This window comes from Bison bison, unplaced genomic scaffold, assembly GCF_000754665.1.
Source record: "Bison bison bison isolate TAMUID 2011002044 unplaced genomic scaffold, Bison_UMD1.0 scf7180017864136, whole genome shotgun sequence".
In the NCBI taxonomy this organism is placed as follows: Eukaryota; Metazoa; Chordata; class Mammalia; order Artiodactyla; family Bovidae; genus Bison; species Bison bison.
Window position 1 is genome coordinate 10,464,666 of NW_011494708.1, and position 389 is coordinate 10,465,054.

Below are 389 nucleotides of genomic sequence, written 5' to 3' on the forward strand. Positions count from 1 at the left end.
ATATGAGACAGCAAAAGAGTTAGTATATGTATAGAACAGTCTTATGGACTCTGTGGGAGAGGGAGAGGGTGGGAAGATTTGGGAGAATGGTATTGAAACATGTGAAATGTCATGTATGAAACGAGATGCCAGTCCAGGTTCAGTGCACGATGCTGGATGTTTGGGGCTGGTGCGCTGGGACGGCCCAGGGGGATGGTATGGGGAGGGGGGAGGGAGGAGGGTTCAGGATGGGAATAAAGAAAAAAAAAAAATACATATGCATGTAGAACTATTAAAAACCACACTTGAAAAAATTAATGTGACCTCATTTTGTAGTCATAAACAGGTGAGGCCCAGAATTAATTAAATTTATTAATTAGAATAATAAAATTTATTTTATATTAGTATGT